The sequence below is a fragment of the Hippopotamus amphibius genome, chromosome 4, assembly GCF_030028045.1.
Source record: "Hippopotamus amphibius kiboko isolate mHipAmp2 chromosome 4, mHipAmp2.hap2, whole genome shotgun sequence".
In the NCBI taxonomy this organism is placed as follows: Eukaryota; Metazoa; Chordata; class Mammalia; order Artiodactyla; family Hippopotamidae; genus Hippopotamus; species Hippopotamus amphibius.
Window position 1 is genome coordinate 157,216,705 of NC_080189.1, and position 20,253 is coordinate 157,236,957.

At 41.3% G+C, this 20,253-nt stretch overlaps 1 protein-coding gene across 11 annotated transcripts in view; it reads left to right on the forward strand.

Moving 5' to 3' along the window:
• The window catches only part of SIPA1L1 (signal induced proliferation associated 1 like 1), a 443,906-nt gene that overhangs the window by 106,194 nt on the left and 317,459 nt on the right, over positions 1–20,253 (forward strand). The window lies entirely within an intron of this gene.

The window sequence follows — 20,253 nt, forward strand, 5'->3', positions numbered from 1 at the left end:
CCTCTACTTCCAAGCCTGCTCCGAGAGAATCTAAACACCTGGTTTTGGCTATTCTGGATTTTTCCATCATTTGTCAGATCTTAAAAGAGTCATATACCCCTTTTGGATCTTTATTCATTTGTTCATTCATTTAACAAGTTTTCGTTGTTCATTTATTATATATCAGGTAACCTTTTCGTTTGTAATAGGAAGGTTGAGGGTTGAACTGTTTCCTTTAAGGCCAATTGTTAAAATTCTGTAAATTTATTATTATGGTTTAGTGAGATTTAGGGCTTTTTTGCAGATAGTAGAAGTGTTTTTGAAAGAGCTTTAAAGAAAGAAATTTAGAGTTTTTGTTTTTAACTCAAATATTTTAGTGAGAAAATTCTGCAGTGGTGGATAATTTTAGTATTAGTTTCACTCTGTTCTGAAAATAATCAACATTTTAACTCAACTGAGAGTCTTTGTAATTTTGGCAGGAGACAGTTCTAAAGCTAGCCTTTCTGTTGTTACTTGTAGCACAATAGAAACATAATTGCTGTGTCTGATGATTGGTATAGTGCCCGTGTGTAGAGATTTAGAAACGCTTAGCCCCGCTTCTTCTAGGTGCTCAGTTCCGAGTCTTTGAGAGCCCTTGTCATTTATGTGTGAGGTGGTCTTGAGGCATGGTGACATCATGTCACTGAATGCAGGAGAGTCACGCACAAGATCTGTGTACCAGGGCTGGGATGATAAGCTGGCAGTTGCCCATGCTGCCAAATCTATAATATTCAGATAACCTAGTATGAGATTTCGTGGCTTTTTAAAAAAAATATATATTTACTTATTCATTTGGCTGTGCCGGGCCTTAGTTGCGGCACGTGAGATCTTTAGTTGCTGCGTGCATACTCTTAGTTGCAGCGTGTGGGATCTAGTTCCCTGACCAGGCATCGAACCCGGGCCCCCTGCATTGGGAGCGTGGAGTCTTAGCCACTGGACCATGAAGGGACCAGGAAAGTCCCTTCATGGCTTTATAAAATGATATTTTTATTTCGGTTTGTTGTTAGAAATCCAACATAGTGTTAAGTGTTGTGAGATTCAGTTATACAGAGTAAAATTTAAGAATTTTCTCTCATGTGGATTGTTGGCTGTTATAAATCTGGTCTCCTGTTACGGAACATTGGAAGATTTGTGTAGCCCTGGCTCTGTGACTTTGGCCATTTTTCTTTCACTTGCTAATCAGGACTATTCAGTGAACACCTTCTAGATGGCAGATACTGCTGTCATCTTGGATATACAGCCGTGAACAACTCTGAGTGGTCAGGGAAGCTACCGGAGCGTTTTGTACAAAGGGTTTTGAGCTGACATATTTTTAAAGGACAGACCTCCGTGATGTGGAGAATGGAGTGAGGGGTGGGGGCAGAGGTGGAGACAGGGAGATATTGGAGGGTTCTAGCAATGACCTAGGTGAGATAGCACCTGGTAGCAGTGGTGAAGGGGATGAGGAGTGGCTGGATTCTGGGCTCATCTCAGGTGCGGCTAACATGGTTCACGGGAGGGTGAACGGTGTGGAGTGAAAGAAAGAGGAGTAAGGGGAACACCAGGGTTTTTGGCCTGAGCAGCTGCAGTAGTGGAGGGGCCATGTATTGAAATGGGGGAGGCTGGAGGAGCAGGTTTGGGTGGGGAATCGAGCTGATTGGTGCATGCTGGGCATGAGGTATCCGTGGACAAAGTCAAGTCGGCAGCTGGGCAGGTCTGTTATTCCTCACGAGCTTCAGTTCTCTCCTCTGTGTGAAATGGGGAAAGTGTTTGGCCCTTCTCAGGATTCTTGAGATCAAATGAGAGAAAAAAAGTTCAAACTTCTAAAGTAATGTCCTGTCGAGGTGGTATTATTTCTGGAAAGTAGACTGGTTACCGTCTTATATACTTTGTGGAACTACTTAGCTCATAGGCCAGACAGTAATATGGAAAGTTGGCATTTTCCCTCCAAAGGCTGGTTTTCTCTCTGGATAGATAGAAAAGCTTTCTCTTTGATCCATGCTGTGATTCCTGAGCAGCTTTTGGGAGAACTTGGTAGTTTGGTTCCCTCTTGGGTGTCAGGGGGCTTCATTTTGTGCAGAGCCATTGGGGCAGTACGTGGGTCTGTGGTGCCAGACTTGCCCCTTAATAAGCATATCTTCAGGCCACAGTGATTTTATTTACATGGGAGGATGTTGTAGGAGGAAGATATCCTGGCTCTTTCCTTTCTCAAAGTCTTTATTATTTTATGCTTTCCATAACTTGGATCAGTTAACAGAGTCCAATAGATCGGATGTATTAGGGAGACCATTCTCCTTGTTTCTTGATTCAGAATGACTATGTACATATTCCTAGCTTTTTTGATTGCTTAAAATTTTCTTATAGGCAGGTGAAATATGTTAAATATATATTTGAATCCGCTGAATTAAAATTTAAGATCCAAGTAAAAGTGTTGAAAGCATCAGTCTTATATTTCAATCAGTGGTATTTTGAACTTATTCCATGTCTTTCCTTAGAGGTAGGAGTAAATAGTTGTACCCTTGAAATTCAGTATTTGCTGATAATTGCTACCTTCTCAACAGTCAGATGTTGCTTTAGGAACATCTTCAGTCCAGACATATGATGGTGGTTTTTGGTTCTTCTGATCCATAAGGCAGTTTGAACAGAAAAAGTACTGCTCTTTCTTTACTGTCCTCCTGGTTTCATCCTCGATTCACAAGATCCAGTTGGCATCAGCTGTGTGTGCTCATTGCAGGTTATGTGATGTAGAAGCAGAAGGTAAAACCATTTTTTAAGGATGCTTTTGAGAGCCCAACACATGTGGCGAATATAACTTGATGAATAACTGACAATCTTTGGAAACTTGGTCTAAAAAATATTCTAGGTGTTCAGTGGAAAGACAGCAGTAATGGCTTTAGCAGTGAAACAAGGTGTCAGGGGAAAGTGAACTGTTTTTCAGTAGATGGTGTGGAGGCAGAAATTACTTGGGTAGTTCTCTGATATCTTTCAAGCAAGAGGACATCTTAGGGTTTTTATCAGGTCCTCAAATTGATAAAATAAGTTGACCCATCTGCTCAGTAATTGTTAAAGTTGCATAATCTTTTTGCTTTTCATTGAAATGGCTTACTATATGTTATTTTATTTCAGCATCTAAGAAACTGAACTATAGTTATCCAGTATAGTATCACTTGATGTAACTGATAAAACCTTAAGCCGTTTCCTTTTGAAGTACATTTTAGAAAACTTAGGATCAGTCCTAAGAAATGATTTGAAAGGTATCTATATATTTAATTCTGTATCTTTTCCATGCCTAATTTTTTCTCTTAGGAGGAACACAACTTAGACTTTCTAAAATCTTTTAGGATTTCCAAATCACCTAATGGCTTTTTATTTGAACTCTAGTCTAGTAATCATTTTTACTGGGGAGATAATCTAAGCTTTTGAAGTCATAGTACCTATTTATACACTCTTAAGGTTTTTTTTAATAATCTTATTGTTATAATTTACTTGCTGTACAGTTTCCCCACTTGAAGTGTACAGGTCAATAATTTATAGAGTAGTGTAACCACTGTAAACAATTTGAGAACATCTTCACCCCAAAAGAAATTCCAGCCCTATTTGCAGTCACTCTCCATTTCTCCCCAATCCCGCCTCACTTCCCTGCCCCCAGCCCTAGGCCACCACTAACCTACTATCCATCTTTATAGATTTGCTTCTTCTGGACATTTCCTATAAATTGGATCATACGATACCTGGTCTCTTGTGCCTGGCTTCTTTCACCTCGCTCTATCAAAGCACTTTGACTTTGGTGGTAATGTTACAGATTTCAGATTCAGAAGCAGACATTCCCTGTCTGCCGACACAGAAACTACAGCCTATGCTGGGACCAGAGAAAATAGCAAAACCACCCGTTGCCTTGTGTTTTTGTGGAGTGGGGAGTGAACTTCGAAGCTTTTGTAAACAAAGCCACCCTGGCACGAATCCACCAATGCGCTTACTGCTCTCCTTTGCCTGATTGCTTGCCTCTCTCTGCCTGACCGCTGCCTGCTTCTTCTTTGACCTTTTCAGATACCTCCTAGAAGTCATCTCTGATTCTTGCCTTTCTGTTACCTTTGGTCTGGTCCAGGAGCAAGAGAGCAAGCCTCCCCCCCCACCCCGCCCCTTTTTTTTTCTTTTGGATTGACTGGTTTCAACTTGTCCTCTTTGTTTTATTGCCACTGTCCTATATAGACCCTTGACTTTTATACCTGGGTGGCTGTAGCAGGTTCCTTTCTGACCAGCTTGACTCTTGCTGCCCTGGGCATCTTGCCTGATTATTCTTTCTAATGGACTGTTCAGGTACATGTGCCACCCCGGAGGAATTGAAGTAATTTCCGTACATCAAATGTGCGCTCTTCTGCCTGCTTTACAACCTTTTCCTTGGGTCTCTCCTTTCCTGTTCATCTGATTTCTTTGGCAGGACTGTGTCTCTGCTGTCATACGTGGGGCCCCTGCTCTCTCCTCTTCCCACCTGTTTTGACTTCCTTTGAGCCTTTGTTCATTTTCGATTTTAGTTCCATTCACTTCAGAACGTAGGTGACATCAGTATAGTACGTTCCTCACCCGTAGCTTTCTCTCTCTCATCCCCCCTCCCTGCGTGACTTGCTCCTCACCATTATCTTGTCTCGCTTGTCCCTTCTGAGGCAGTTCCCGCCCCTGAACTCTAGTTTTATCCATAACTCTCTCATCCTTCAAGGCCCACCTCCTTCATTGCCATCTTTGTGGTTGCTGTAACTCACCTCAACTTCTGCCTTGTCTGGGATGCTGTTGTACTGTATTGTATACTTAAAGAGCTTACTGTTTAATAATTAATGCATAATTCATCAAGGATGTTTAACCTGGAGAAGACTTAGAAGGAACGTCCTCCCTTGTCGCAGGAACTGAAAATCAGTCATAGGGAAGGAGGAGAGTTTATCTTCTCAGACCCCATGGGGTAGAACAATGAGTAAGTACAGGTGTTTCAATGAGCATCAGAAAGGACTTTTCTAATAGAGCTGCATGCAGGTGTGCAGCTGCATTCTGTACCCCAGTTCTGTACCCTGTCGGCTGCATAGGCGGGATCATTCAGGACAGGGTCATTGTAAAGGCCATTCACACAATTCACGGGGGCCCAGTGAGACGCATGGTTCTCAGGCTCCCTGGACTATCAGGATCACCAGGGCAGCATTTCAGGGACACAGATTCTCAGCCTTTGGAAAGTTCAGATTGAGTACTGAAGCTAGGCTTGGAAACTTTGAGTTAGGTAACACTTTTAGGCCCAAGATCCAACGAGTGTCGCATTTGTTTACCAAATTTTTATTGAATGCATGCGTTGTGTGGCATTGTAAAATTGTGGGTTTTGCCTTCATAGGACCTCGCGTCAAGGGGGGCATGCAGTCACACCGTGGAACTTCCTGTGATTTCTCCTCGGGTAGATGTAGATTCTTTGAGGATAGGGGCCATTTCTCATTTTGCTTGTTGATGTGCCCTAGAGGCATGGGCCCACGGATGTCCATTCTTGGGTGGTAAACTGATTAACCTGCTGTTTACTGATTTTACTCCCTGTTATAAGGCTTGTTACTGTGTTCTTTAACCAGTCTTTTTCATACAACTTGAACTTCTCAGTTGAAAAGGAACCACTGTATTCCCAGGTGTGTCATGACAGGTTCAGCCTTTTGATTTTGTGGCTTCCTAGTAGTAAAATTTACATTGGCTACCATTTATTGAGTACCCACTGTGCTAGGCACTTCGTGTCACTTTCTTGCTAATCTGCAAGACAGGTGTTAGTCCTCTGAGTGGGAGTCATGATGTTGAGCTCTTGTTGTAGAATTTCTTCTTATACTTATTAACAGACATTGCAGCAGCCACTGAGCTGAGACGTTGTCTACTGCAGTCATCTGTGGGGACCCGATAGGTGTAGTCGTGATGTGGCTGTGTGCATAGGGTGTATTTTATTGTTGGAGTGCTAGAAGGCCTCTCTACATGTAATAGGGTGCTATGACCATCACCCCGTGAGTTAAACTTGAAATTTGTTTTAAACACTGTGTCACGCTGATGCTGGAAGCTCCCCACACATTTCTCCAAGGAAAGACTGGTTTTGCCGTTGTAATTTTTAAGCGTGGTGGGTAGTCTTTCATTTGTCTGTGTTGTGCCACAGTAGAGAGTCGGGGACAGTTCTTTGTATCTTAAGCCATAATCTGGGATTTCCCAGAACTGGCATGTGACCCATTTGGTGGTCTCTTTCCCTGTATCTGTTGTAGGATTCTGGCTTGTCAGGGTGACCTCCACAGGGCTCCGTTCACAATGGTCATAAGTATCTTTCGCTGAACTCCGCCCATGAATTGGTTTTATGGTAGGTGCTTTACTTACACCATCTCATTGTATCCTCATGATATTCCTGTGAGGTAGGTAGTATCAGTATTTAACAGATGATGGAGCTGAAGCTTAGAAGGATTAAGGAACTTGCATTGTTTTGAGATTGTCCTCTGTTTGCACTTTTCCAGGCGACACAGGCATGGTTTACACAGGAGTTTCACCATTTCTTTCCATTTGTCTCACCTCCTCCTATTGCTTCACCAAGAAATCTTAGGTGATGCATGAGTGAACTTTCCGCAGTTGAAGAAGAGCAGGTATCTCTGACTCCTATCCAAATTCTTGCAGAATTCTTTTCTCCCTTCCAGCGGAGTGAAGGTAATAGCTGCCAATGAATGTTCTCTTTGGTCAGTTTCCTGAGATGCAGGAAACAACCTCATGATGGGTGCCCACCTGCCAGAGAAGTTTCAGGCCCAGGGTTCCTAGTGTGTCTAGTACAGATAGCTAGAGGAAATGTAAATATTTATAGTTGTGGTGAAATAAATATAAATCTGCACAGAATTTGAAATAACCACAGAATTATTTTTTCTAGGAAGAACTCCTTCACTTTACTTCCCAACCGAAGGAATGACCAAAAGAAATGTGACAAATGTATTTTTTGGGTGAAATGCTTTCTTTCTCATCTTGCAGCATGAGTTGTGCTATGGAGTTGTCATCTTGTCATTGACTTCTGCCTTTTGCCCTAAAATTATCATGCTGTCATCACATCAGCATCTGCTTTGTTTTGAAATAAAGTGTCTTTTAAGAGCTGGGAGGCATATTAGAGATACATAGATTTTTAAAGAGAGGTTAATGGAACTGAAGTTAATTGAAAATACAAAAACAGGTGTAAAATCTTGGCAATCAGTTGTGCTTCTAGGATCAAACAGGATTGAAGTCACCAGTAAAAGTTAACTTAGTTAACTTAGGTCATGGTGAAAAGGGGGGGAGGACACCTTCATGCAGTATCTTTTTTGTTGAGTTGTGGGCTTTGTGTGTTTATTGAATCCAACATATTGTTCTTTAAACTTTGGGTTCAGGTAATTTCTCCAAACCAAATATCTGAGACTTCTCTTTCATGTTAAATCAATCCTCGAGATTTTCTGCTTTGGTTTATTAAATAAGGATTTTGGGTGGTGTAATAACATGGCTGGGGGGAGGGTTTATCTTAATCCCCCATTTGCTTAAGTATTTAAGTTTATTATTTAATCTTAAGGACAAAGGTTAATTTTAAAAATGTGTTGTTGAACTTTGGTGGCTGACCAGGGCCATGATGTGCCTTCTAAGTAGAGCACAGAGCCCCAAAGTTATTTAATGAACTCAGTTTCTGGTGCCCTCATTCATAGCAAAGATGCACAAGGATCTCAGGTCTGTTCACCACCCTGGTCTTGGTTTACCTCTGTATCTGTGAATCACCTTGAGTAGTTCATCTTGTCTTTGGATTGCAGACTTTTCATGTTTAACTGCTTTGACTGTTTGAAAACTGCCTTTTAAATAATAGTACACAACTGCAGTAATCTAAGTCCACTAAGGAACACAGCACATTCACCCCTTGGTCCGCCCACCATCAGCCAACAAAGTCCGTTTCTAAATATTCCCCGAGTATACATCATTCCCTCCTCAAATACTGATTGAGTCGTTTTGTGTCAGGCACCGGTTGTGCATCAGGTACTGTGCTGAGCGTTGTGCGGGTAATTTAGCAGTCCTGTTCTCAAGATCCTGCCAGCTTGTTGGGGAACTCAGGAAGAATAGAAGAAAATGACCGGCAGGTGACAAAGGAAATCACTTTAATGCATAGTCTTCTTTCTTTTTTTATTATGAAGGCATTGCATGAAGGTTTGTGGAAAATTGGGAGAACACAAGAAAGTTTGAAGAAGAGGAAAAAAGTCACCCATCATTCTACCACCAGAGATAACCACCAATGTCTTCATGGTCCCTGTCTTTAAAAATGGCTTCTAAAAACAAGCAAGACACAGAGATCTGTCCAGTAAAAGAGGGCTTTCAGGTGCAGCTTGATGGGGAGAAGGAAAAGAGCCCCCAGGAAAAGTGCAGCATTTCCATCGCGGGGGCTGTGACATGGAACACAGCAGCTTTAGGGAGGGGCGCCTGGGATTCCTCAGGAAGGAAACACTGGGGAGCCAGAGCAGAGCTGCTTTGAGCTTTGATTTCTCTCTGAATAGTTTCTGGGTACAAGTGTGTTGGATTCTGACACTTTGTAAGGTGGTAGTTGGCATCCCAGATGCTTTTCTCAGACACTGATTTCATTTTAATCTATTCTACACCAGCCTGTACTCTAGCACGGGGATGTGAGAGATGATTTACAAATTACAGTGTGTGCTCTGCTTGCCCAGGGTTTAAGGATGGGGAGAGTTCATAACAGGAGAAGCAAGAAAAGAAACAGTGGTAGTTTTCAGGGTCATTTATGCACTAGCACTTGTTTTGATATATTGTCTCACTTAATTTCCATAGCCAGTGTTTGAGGGAGGAATTTTCCTCATTTGTTATAGTTGAGATTTAGAAAATGGATTCAGGGCCTAAGGTGCTGGTCTGTGTTATACAGTGTTTCATAGTAAGTGGTAGTGGCCCATACAGGCTTTGGGACTGGAGACCTGGGTTCCATCCTGGCAGCACGACCGCAGGTAGTTTCTCAACCTCTTTCTTCCTGTTTAAAAAGGAGACAGTGCTGATGCTTAACACAAGGTTATTGTCAAGATGAGATGAGACATGAATGTAACGGCCTTCCCAGAGGTGGGATGTAGTACCGATAGATGGGAGCTCTTAGGGTGGCAGTGGGGTGGCAGCATGCCCAGCGCCTGGCATATAATAGAGTCCAGCAGATGCCAGTTACCCATCCTGCTCTCTTACAGACCCTCCCAGCTTTTCAGTTTTCCTTGTCTCTTTCCCTTGGATTCTTAAAGACCCTGATGGGAAGATACATCTCACTTGGGTTGTAATGGTGGGTTCTGGGATTTATAAAATCAGTTTCATGTGCATTACTCAGGAAAATCCCATCTCATCAGTAGTTGTCTTTGAAAGGTCTTCCTGAACCTTTTCACCAGGGTATCAGATGAGGGGAAGTTAGGGGTAGGAAAGCTAAGAGCTCAGATGGGGGAGGGGATAGTGGACAGAGGGAGAAATCAACTTGGGTATTTTCTCAGCTTAATTTGCTACCTGCCAGCCTCAGCAAGGACTTTACTGTAGCCAGGTGTGGCTGGGATTTTTAACAGTGAGCTGAGGTTAAGAGGGCAGGACGGGAATTTGTGTGGGGCATATTTTGTTCTTCTGCTATATTTATGCTTCTTTACTCAGATAATCAACAAACAGTTTTTTGAAACTGTCCTGTGTTTGGGGCACTGTCAGTCCTTGGGATTCAAAGGGAGCATCTGTTTTCATGAGAGCAAGCCAGGTTCACAGATGAGTAACAGAAAATTACAAGTCAGGTTTTGAGTGCCAGGATAGAGGGAAGCTGGGGGAGCTTTGCCAAAACATTTTAAAATTATTTCTCTGTGTTTGCTTCTTCTGTTAAACCTTGAAGGCCGAGGCTGTGTCTTTTGCGATTTTGCATTCCCAGAACCTAATCTTAAATGCATCCATGAATAAATATGTGTAAGTTCAAAGCTGGCACAGGGATAAGATAGTTTATAAATGGTGCATTTCAACTATTTGTATATTCGTGGAAATCTCAGCCCTATAAATGGAGACATCTGATAAATCCTTGACTTATTGGTAGTTCTTTTTTTAGAAAGTAGAAGATGGAAATTGTGACCAACTGATTCATACCAAGAACTTTGGGTGAAAATGGCTGTTTCATCTTGGGGTTTTGCCATCATGGAAGAGAATCTTATGGCCTGGATTTTTAGGAAGAGATTTCACAAAGCTCAGAGAACAGATAGTATACCTCCAAGGCCAGCAGAACTATAAAAAGGAGTATGGTTTCATCCAGATGGATGGGGAGCTCCAAGAAACAAAAGTTGTGATTGTAGGATTTCAAATCCTGCTGATAAGGGAAAATGAGGTCTGCTTCTGAAGAAGTCAGCACAGCTGTTGAAGGCCATTGCAAAAGAAGCCAGATTAAAAAAAAAAACAGCTTTATTGATATATAATTCACATACCATATAATTAGCCCATTTAAAGTATACAATTCAATGGTTTTTAGTGTATTCACAGCTCTGTACAGCCATCACCACAGTCAATTTTGGAACATTTTCATCACCTCAAAAAGAAACCTCATGCCCTTTAGTTCTCACCCCTCCCATCCCCCCAGACCTAAGCAACCACTAATCTACTTTCTGTTTCTGTAGGTCTGCCTATTTTGGATGTTTCATATAAATGGACTCATATAACATATGGTCTTTTGTGACTGACTTCTTTCACTTTACCATAATGATTTCAAGATTCATCTACACTGTAGCATGACTCAGTACTTTTATTTTTACTGCTGAGTAATATTCTGTTGTATAGATATATACCACTTTGTTTATCCATCAGTTGATGGGCGTTTGGGTTGTTTTCACTTCTGGGGTGTTAAGAATAATGCTGCTATTCACGTGTAAGCTTTCGTGGGCACATGTGTTTTCATTTCTTTTGGGGTCTCGACCTAGGTGTAGAATTGCTGGGTCGCATGTAACTCTGTGTTTAACCTTGTGAGGAATTGCCACTGTTTCCCAGAGTAGCTGGACCCTTCGCATTCCCACCAGCAGTGTATGGAGGTTCCAGTTTGCCCACGCCCTTGCCAGCGCTTGTTTCTGTACTGTGTGGCTTTTTTATTTCAGTGATCCTGACAGGTGTGCACTGGTATCTCATCATGGATTTGATTTACATTTCTTTGATGCCTCATGATGTTGAGCATCATTCATGTTTTTATTGGTCATTTGTGTATCTTCTTTGGAGAAATGTCTCTTCAGATCCTCTGCCCGTTTTATAATCGAGTTGTCCTTCTGTTATTGAGTTGTGAGAGTTCTTTATACACTCTAGATACACATCTTCTATCAGATACATGATTTGCAGAGTTTTTCTCCTATTCTGTGTTCTTTCTTTTTACTTTCATAGGAAGTCAGGTTTTAAGTGGTATATAAAAGAGAAAAGGGCACATCATAAGCATGAAAACAAAATAGGTTGAATGGCTACAAGTGTTTTAGAAAGGTTATATCTAGGATGACCTGTGGCTTGTAGGAAAAATTTTGAAATCACCACAGTGATTTAAAAAAGCTTTTTGGAAGTAGGATACACATCCGATGCACCGAGTGTAAAGGTGCAGGTAGTAAGTTATTGGAACATGAATGCATACGTGTAACTACCGTGCAGGGCCAAGAAGGAGAGCATGACCAGCTCCCCGGAAGCCTTCCCATGCATCTTTGTGATCGCTAGCCCTCCTTCCTCCTCAAAGGTAACAGCTCTTTTGACTTCTAACACCAGAGATTGGTTTTTACATATTTTTGAAATTTGTACAAATGGCATCATACAGCATGTTTTCATACGAACTGGATTTCTTTTTTCTTTTTTTAAAATTTAATTATTTGTTTAATTTTTGGCTGCATTGGGTCTTCATTGCTGTGCAAGGGCTTTCTCTAGTTGTGGCGAGTGGGGGCTACTCTTCATTGAGGTGTGTGGGTTCCTCATTGCAGTGGCTTCTCTTGTGGAGCACAGGCTCTAGGCGCACGGGCTTTTGTAGTTGCAGTGCGTGTGCTCAGCAGTTGCGGCACACAGGCTCAGTAGCTGTGGCTCGTGGGCTCTAGAGCACAGGCTCAGCAGTTGCGGTGCACAAGCTTAGTTGTTCTGTGGCACGTGGGATCTTCCCGGCCCGGGGATCGAACCTGTGTCCCCTACATTGGCAGGCGGATTCTTAACCACTGCACCACCAGGGAAGCACCCATACTGGGTTTCTTTTGCTTAACATGTAAAATTTATCCATGTATTACTTATAGCTGTAGTTCATTTTCATTGCTCTAGTTTTCTATTATATGAGTGTACAACTGTACTACTTTTTTATTGAAGTATAGTTAGTTTACAATGTTGTGTTTCAAGTGTACAGCAAAGTAATTCAGTTATACACACACACACAAACACAAACACACTCTTTTTCAGATAGTTCTCTGTGCTATACAGTAGGTTCTTGTTTATCTATGTTATATAAAGTAGCATGTATATGTTAATCCCAGATTTTACCCCCTTTCCCTTTTGGTAACCATAAGTTTGTTTTCTAAGTCTGTGAGTCTGTTTCTGTTTTGTAAATAAGTTCATTTGTATCATTTTTGGTTGGATTCCACGTGTAAGTGATATGATATTTGTCTTTGCCTTACTTCACTTAGTATGATAATCTCTAGGTCCATCCATGTTGCCCATATTTTATGAATGGCTCAATTCTGGGAGAAACAGACTGATAAGCAAGTAATTGCCAGATGTATGCAGAGATTGGTTGTGGAATGCTTTGTGACCCTGGGATGGAGAGCGGGGAAGAGGATGTCTTTGAGGAGGTGGCATTTCTTCTTAAGTCTGCACAGCCTAAGGGAGAGTGTATAGGGTGGGGAGGGCAGATGGGTGCTGGGGCTTGGGTATAAGAGAACTTCTGCTATACAGAATAAAATGATTATGAAAAAGCTTTCTAGAAGTGGGATGATGTTGCCGCTGTTTTGGCTCATAGTGGAAAGCTTTGCATATCATGCTGAGGAGTTGGGAGTTTATCTTACAGGTAGGAGAAGCTCTGAAAGTATTTTAAATATCCAGGAAGCAGAATGTTCAGATTTGCACTTAAAACATTTGCTAATATATAATGTGGAAAATAAAAAGTACTAATCTGAGCCTAAGGGAAACAGGAAATTCTTAGAAGAGTGAAGGTAGGGATTACCTGGCCAAGCAAAATAACAGATTCTAGAGGGATTTAGTAGAGACTAAAACATGTCATTCTGTGCTGATCTTGTTTTCTTTTTAAAATAGATTTTTAAGAAGTTTCCATAGGTGACTAGTCAAGGGACGACTGTCTTTTGATTTCAGCAGAGTGTTTAGTTTAAGAAAAGGCTGTGCTTATGAAGAAAATGGAAAATATGGAGTGCGTATTTGGTGGGTTTATAGCTTGTTTAGTAAGTATACTTAAAAAATGGTAGATTTAATGTATTTGCATCAGCAGGGAGAGACACTTTCCCTCCTGTGCTGTTGGACTCCGTACTTCCGTTGGTGACAACTTTCCTCTTTGACTGAAATGATTTTATTGTTGACACATTTACTTGTGAAGTGAAATTAGAAAGGTAAGGTAATGTAGTAGTTGACAGAATCAAGGTTTTAAAGTGTGCCTGTTCAAACAGTGAAATGGGTGGGAGGAGAGCAGAAATTTCATCTTTTAATGTTTAAAGCACATATATGTAAGTATATAAACAGATACGCAGTGTAAGTACATAGACATACACAGTATATCTGTGGTAATAACGTTTCATGGGGGAGAAAGATTAAGAAAAAAAAGTCTAAAAAGTCTCTTTTGGGAGTGACAGTGAAAAAAGGTTGAGCAACAACACTGCTTTAAGAAAAACTTGAAGTTTGGAGTGGTGAGCACAGTCTTAAAGTGAGGGAGAGATACCAGAAAATTTCCACATCTAGGATCAGAAACCAAAGATCTCATTAGAGGATGGGAATATTTCTTGATTTATGTTTACATGAAGGGAGAAAAATCAGAGTCAAGTTTCTTTGTTCATTTTATCTGACGCTAAACTCAGTATACATTGAGTCCACAGGGTAGATGTGGTAAAGAGAAAAGTTAATGGCAGCCTTAGGCTTCACTTGTGAAAACATGCTATGGGTTCAGAGTATTCTGTTGTACTCCAGACCGGCTGGAACCTAACGTGAAGAACTGTGACATATCCAGAGGGTGATCAGGAAGACGAGAGTCTGGAAACCAAGTTGAGAAATGCGCAATCAGGGCAGCAGCCGGCTTATTGCCTAAGTATATACCGTGACGATTGCAAGAATTTGTGGCATAAATCCACAAACGAGTCAGTTGGGCAAGGCTATATCATTAATACATTCATTACATCAGTGTTTGTTGAGTGCCTGCCAGGCATTGGTTTAGGCCTTGGGGACTCAGTACTCAGCAAAATGGACAAAGTACCTGCGCTTACGGGATTTGTAAGGTTAATGAGTGGAGACACACAGTTTAAATAAGATACGTTTGTAAAATAGACGTAGTACGTAAGATAGTGTGTTAGATAGTGACAAGTGCTAAAGTAGAAAAATAAGAGAGGAAGAAGGATGTGAAATATTGGGGAGTGGTGGAAATTTTAGATAGAGAAGTCAGGGTGGAGAAGGCCAATAAGGGGAAGGTGATTGAAAAGAAAAACTTTGTGTTGTAGTCTGAGCAAGCATATAGAAAAGTGCAAAAAGGACAAGTGTGCAGTGGGATGAAATGTTACAACATGAATACACGGTGTAGTCAGTGCTTAAATTAAGAGCAGACTATTACTTGTCCCTCAGAAGGCCTGCTTACCCAGTCAAAGCATTACCCCCTGGCTACGAACACTGTATAGCTTACTTTGGGGGGCCAGTTCTGAGCTTTATTTTAATGTGATCATGCACAGTCTATTCTTTTGTTTCCGGCTTCTTTCACTCAACATTGTCTTTGCAAGACGCATCCATGCTCTTACAGGTGTTTGCAGTTCATTCATTTTGGTTGCTGTAGAACATTCCATTGTATGATGATAGCACAGTTGTTTCCGGTGCTCGGCTAGTGAATTGTGCTGCCAGGAACATTCCTGTATATGTCTTTTGTGAAGACATCTATGGGGAATATGATTAGGAGTGGAATCGTTGGGTCATGGGGTATGTGTGTATTCACTTTAGTAGATACTGAGAAACAGTTCTTCCAGTGTTTGTATGTCCATCAGCAGCTCCACATTCTTGGCAACACTTGGTATTTCCTGCCACTTAACTTGAGCTGTGCTGGTGGGTGTGTAGAAGTATTCCATTGTGGCTTGAATTTGTATTTCCCTGAAGAGTAATGCAGTCGAGGGCTTTTTCATATGCTTATTGGCCATTTTGATATCACTTTTGGGGGTGATGGAAACGATCTGTGTCTTCTTCGTGCTGGTGAGAGTGGTTGAACAGGGACGCATTCCAAGAGTAAGGCTGACAGGCTATGCTCACTTTCTGGAAGTAGGGTGAGAGAGGAGTCAGGAATGTCATTAGGTTTTATTTATTTTTACTTTTCTCCTGAGCAGCTGGAAGGAGGGGAGGTGGGATGTTGAAGATGGGAAAGGCAAAGAAGATCTGGAGCAGTGGTACCTAGACGTTGCCATTTTACACATGTAATTATGATTTTTTATAAGCATTTTATAAAGAAAGGCCATTTGTATACCAAAAGAATAGGAAGGACAGACGTAATTTCAGAATAGAGGGCAACCCTTTAAATGAGATAAATTTAGCTTTATGTAAGCCTCATGAACCAGTTTTTTTTTCTGATTTCTCCAAGAACCTACAAGTGCAGGTATTGTTTTGCAGACCAGCTTTGGGAATCACTGATCTGTGGTATTATGTACGCATCCCTTGATTTTGACAATAAATGAGCATCATCTGTCCTTAAACTTGGAGTAAGATTGACTGAGGTTAGAGTGTAAATATGAGAAACCATAGAAAACATCAGAGTAGGCCATGTGTCATTTCTAGCCCAGAAAGACTTCATTTCTTAAAAAAAAAAAAAAGAGCAGCAGATGCATCCAAAGGACGCATATGGCACATAGGTAATCACAGTGAAGCTCAGTACTCATCCTAGCATCTTAGTAACTTCTTTGCTGATAGGCTGTATGAAATGATTGATTCAAAGATTTTGTTTTGAAGTAGCCGAAATCTTAAGTTTTCTAGTTTTTTTTTTTTTTTTTTTAAAGCAAATTGATTTGCCTTATCCTTAGGGAATCATAGAGTTAGGTTTTAACTTTTCTGTATTCCCATACTTCCCACCACCAGTGTTAAAGCTAAGTGCACTGTAAAGTATTTGATGAAAGCAGTTCTGGGCAGCGGGAGAGGGAAGTGGTCCAGCAGGAACAGAGGTGAAGCTAGCCTCCGAGTGCCTGTGTCCCAGAGCTAGGTTGGCACGAACTTTAGTAGGCTGTCTTGAATCTCGTGCTTTCCTTTGAATTGAATACCCGCTTTCTATTTGGCATGGCATTGAGACGCCTTGTGAATAGTATCAGTGTCATTAATTGACTTCAGAAGTGTGTAAGTGATCTTTTATATGAAAGTCTTGCCTTTGAGTATCACCTGAGAAAGATTTTGTGCCATCTGATATACAGAGTAATTTGATTGTTCAAAGATATCGATTGTCCTTTGTGAGATTCTGCAGCCATCTTAAAAAACAGTATTAATAACAACTGATTACATTTCCCCTTTTTGCTAACTGATTTTATGGGAATTAATGTCTTTCTACCAAGAAGAGGATTTTAACATGCATAATCGCTTCTCAGTGTTTCCAATCTGCTTTTGGTGTTAGGTAGTAGTGTCATATTTTGGTTAGCTGATGTGTTTGTGGTTTTAACGTGAGTATCTTGCCCTGAGGGTTGGGAGAAAATGAGTGAAAAGTTCACTGCTGCTTTGTGAATTAAGTTGTGCCTTGGCATGGAGAGCTGATCGCTTTGGCATTCAAACACAGCATTAGATCACCTTGTCTGCAGTTTGGGAATGTTCTCAGAGTGCTACCTAACCCTGCAGGATTCTCCATATACTTGAGCTGCTACAGAAAGTGATGTTTATTGTATCTTGTTCTCAAATACCTTGCCAAGTTACTGTCATCAGGCTCTTTATTGATAGAAAATTAGGCAGAAATCATTTTCTTCTTTTTGCATGGCAGAGGTGATGAAATTTAGGAGAAAGTGCATATAAGGAAAGGTTGGAGGTGTTGATGGTAGATTTGAGCCCTGGCTCAAAACAAAGAACTTTTGACTTATAGTGGAATGTTCTGTGGATTACTTGTATGGTTCAGTCTCAGCTCTTGTATGGGCAAATAATGAAAGGAATATGTGCCAGGTGAATTGGTCAGGGTTTTTAGTTACAGATGCTAAGATCTAGTCTAGTTAGTGTAAGCAGAAAGGGATTGATTAAGGGTGCGAGGTAACTTAGAAAATCATCAGGAGAGCTGAAGAAAGAGACCGGGAGTGGTTGGCTGTCAGTACTGCGCTGTGGAAGCTGCCCTCCCCGGAGCTGCAGCCCCTGCTTGGGTCAGGATGCTCCAGATGGGAAGCCAGGGCCGGGGTCACTCTGCTTTTGTCTATAAGCGAAGTGGATGCTGCACACCCTCACTCCCACCTTGCTCCTTTCCCAGTATAACTCTGAAACTCCGTTCTGAAGGAGACCTGTGTGGTGTGTCTGGTTGGCGGTACTGTTACCAACTTGGGTCCTTGGACTTTTTAATCAGTAGTTGAAAAGAGGCAAGGCTTTCTTGAGACTTGTATTGTGAGGGAGCAAAACCAAATAACAGGTTCCCTTGGTCCCTCTTGGAGGAGAGGAGGCTGGTTCCTTAAATGGGGTGAGAGGAGCGCCTGAGCGGTGGGTCCGGCCAGAGGTGGTCTGCCCACCCCCTCGGTGGTGCTGTGTGCAGGGATCATGCGCAGTTCCCTGCTTTTGCTCTCAGCACCTCAGAAATGGCAGTTGGTTTGTAGCCTTTTTGTATCTTATTATTCATAATTGCCCCAGCTGCACATGTGTGCAGTTATTTTTAGTCCCCCATAGTTTCTTTGTATTCTGTTGCTGGAGGAGACATTTGTCCAGGTGTAAGAACATCCCAGCCTATCTCCTAACATAAGTGTGCCTGTGCCAGAGGGAGAGGAAGGCAGGAAACAATGCTCCCATTCTGTTTATTTGCTTTTTAAAATTCTATAGTGAGAAGGTGGGCTTTACACAGCAGGGAACTATTAAACTGTGGTGAGAATGGACCAAAGATTTCAGCCATCCTGAATAACAAATGCTCATTACAGCACCTGTTTGAAATAATATAGCAACTATACTGATGGGTTACAAATAACTTTTAAGGAAGCCTACTGTTTAAAAACATACTTTAACAAATTGGGGGTAGTGGTGCATAAAGAATATTTAAAACTCTGTCAGTTTCATGCTTGTGTTAGTTTAAAATTTCTGTATTAGTCTGGTCTAATAAGAGTATGTGGATAATAAAGCCGAGACAAGAATATCATCTTTTTGCAGGTTCTTTTGCCCTTGGTGAACAAGACCCATTCTGATCTTTTGATCAGAGAGGGAGAGTGGAGATTTTATGCATGGGTCGATACGAATTGATTACTGTTACTAGAGGAACAAATTAAAGTGTATGAATCTGTGATAGTGGGTTAGCAGAATCACAAAGCATAGCATTATTATACTTTTTGATATAGGGTTATTTATCAAAAGTTTTTTTCTGAAATGGACGTATCCCTAGAAGGCACTTAGAAATCATTTGGTTCAGAAACCCTCGGTTTATAGTTGAGAAAACCGTGTGAAGTAATCTGCTCAAGATTACAGGGCTGGTTGGTGGTGAGGCCTCCTGATTTCACAGCCCCGCCTTTCTTTTCCCGTTAAACCCTCTAGAAGAGCACAGGTTTCACCACTGTGGGAAAAGCTCAGTGCCTCCTGGGTTCCCATCCTGAGATTTCAGTCCTGACCTGTAGTTGGGCCTTCTCAGTGGGGTTGTTGGTTGGATAACACTGGTGCTTTTCTGTGTGGCAAATGAATAGTTGGAAATTTCTTCTTGAGTTTTGAGGAATATGAATCATAGAGGTAAGAATTTTGTTAGGACAGCCCTCGTGGCTGTGGAGGGGAACGCACAGTGAGCACACCTAATTAAAAATGTAAGTTTCACTTGGTAGATTAAGCTGCAAAAATGTAGGGGGTTTACACACAGCTCTTTTCTGTTTACTCTTCTGGGCTATTCATCTATTCATAAGTGTGCTCATACACAACTTTTTCTGTTAAGGCATGTGTTATATTACATGCATAAATCAGTAGGAGGTAAAAAATTACTAGGAAAATTAAATCTGGTTCACGTCTCACCTCCTTCAAGTCTTGACTCAGGGCTGTCTTTGTAGTGAGTCTTACCCTGACCCATTCTACTGAAGACTGCAACCCATCTTCCCTCCATTCATTCCTGAGTCCCCTTATTCTGCCATCCTGGACTTTTTCTTTTTAATAGCGCAGAACCCCTCTAATATTATATGTGTATATCCCATATAGTTTGTCTATATACTATGTTTATTGCCTATTACATATTTCCTCTGTTAGCCTACAAGCTCCACAAAGGCAGAGTTTTGTCAGTTTGTTTGTATATCCCCAGTAGGAAGAATAAATAGTGCCTGGTGCATAGTATATATTCAGTATATACATGTTGAATGAATGAACTTGGCAAAAGCAGCTACTCTGTAGGATTCCTACTAGTAAAATGACAGATTCTCATATATACTACCAACTGTAAAATAATCAGTGGGAAGTTGTTGTATAACAAAGGGAGTCCAACTCGAGGATGGAAGATGCCTTAGAGGACTGGGGCAGGGAGGGTGGGGGGGACTCGAGGGGGGGGGCGTCAAGGAAGGGAGGGAATATGGGGATATGTGTATAAAAACAGTTGATTGAACCTGGTGTACCCCCCAAAAAATAAAATAAAATAATAAAAAAAAAATAATAAAATGACAGATTCTCAATCCCAGTGGTTGTTTTATTTGTGAACTCATTGGGGATGGCAACATCTTCAGTTGGTATATAAAGAAAATGAATTATTTTAAGTGTGTGAGTTATGTTACATACAGTGTTCTGGAACCTCCTTATTTGGCGATAAACAAGGAGCTTGGATTCAGATGAAAAAAAATCATTACATTTTCAGCTTGAATCAGCGGAACAGATTCTTTAGATGTTAGAATCTATAACTAAACGATAAAGCACACAGAAGTTCTCGAA